Raw genomic sequence first — 1,224 nt, 5'->3', positions numbered from 1 at the left:
AGCAGACAATAAATAACTAGTAAAAGAAATATACATATCATTAATAGACTTTCAATATTGTTTTAAACTTTAAAAATCAATATTAAAATGATAGCCAACATTATGTGAGATGGTCAGCTTCAAAACTTGTGATGAGAATTATTTATTTTTTCACTATACCACTAAAAATTTTATTCAGAAATCCATCTTTATTGGTTTTGCTCTTTCTGTTTAAAAAATTACCATTATGAACCAGTTTGTTTAATCAACTACACTTTCTAGCAGACATAGAGTAAAAACGGTATGGCTTAGAATTGCCCACATCTTTCATGGTCTCTTCACCACCTTCTGTAGGCACTCTAGTCCCCACACATAGACCTTGACCTCCATCTATGTTTCTTGTGATGATGTCAGTATAACTCTCACCACAATTCTCTAGAAATGGGCTTCAAATGCATGAAGTTCCAAAAGCCTTCCCCTGCACTACACACTCCTTTTTCATACTGGTGGTAGCAGGCTTCTCTGTTCCAGGGGAGAGCTCAGCAGCATGTACTGTATGTTAAGCCAACAGTTATTCAAGTCAATCACAGCCTTTTCTGTATATTTTTCTGGATGAAATTTGACATACACCTTTACAATTGGTGATCTCCAAGTTTATCACAGATGTTCTTCTCTTCAACTTATTTCTATTTTTCTGTTTTTGTAAAAACCTCCTCAAAAAATTCATCATAATGTACTTACCTTTTGACACCACTCATAGCACAACACAAACTGTCAGCAGGCAATGAAGAGCTTTGAAGGTTATGGCACATGTTAAAGCAGAGAGTGGTCTGGTAAATTTATTGCATGACTGAGTGCATCTCTTTCCATGAGGATGTACTCTAATTTTGAAATAAAATGAACAGTTGACTTTGTCTTTCTTGGTGCCAAGGATGGAGACCAAGTAGCCTTCCATTTCCCACCTGCCACTGCCAACACTGTTGCCTGCACAGCTGACCTTCTATGAAGGAAATTTAAATTGGGATTACCTCTGGGAAAAGCAATTGATCAATTTAAAACAACAGCCTATAATAAAAAGCAAATTAAAAATTAAATAATAATAATAATCACTAATTTAAATATGAAGTATCTACTCTATTGAAGTATTCATGTTTATATGCACTGAGATTAGAAGGGTCTTTAAGGGATACTGCCAATTGTAAAGGAAAGGTTGCAGAATGATGAGCACTATATTTGTATCAACAT

The 1,224-nt window shown here is 34.8% G+C and overlaps 1 pseudogene; it reads right to left on the bottom strand.

Annotated features, from left to right (window-relative positions):
- Positions 1-338: 338 nt before the first annotated feature.
- Positions 339-934, bottom strand: LOC129640024 (splicing factor U2AF 35 kDa subunit-like; annotated as a pseudogene).
- Between the last annotated feature and the right edge of the window lie 290 nt (positions 935-1,224).

The sequence above is a fragment of the Bubalus kerabau genome, chromosome X, assembly GCF_029407905.1.
Source record: "Bubalus kerabau isolate K-KA32 ecotype Philippines breed swamp buffalo chromosome X, PCC_UOA_SB_1v2, whole genome shotgun sequence".
Lineage (NCBI taxonomy): Eukaryota > Metazoa > Chordata > Mammalia > Artiodactyla > Bovidae > Bubalus > Bubalus kerabau.
This window is presented reverse-complemented; position numbering and strand designations above follow the sequence as displayed.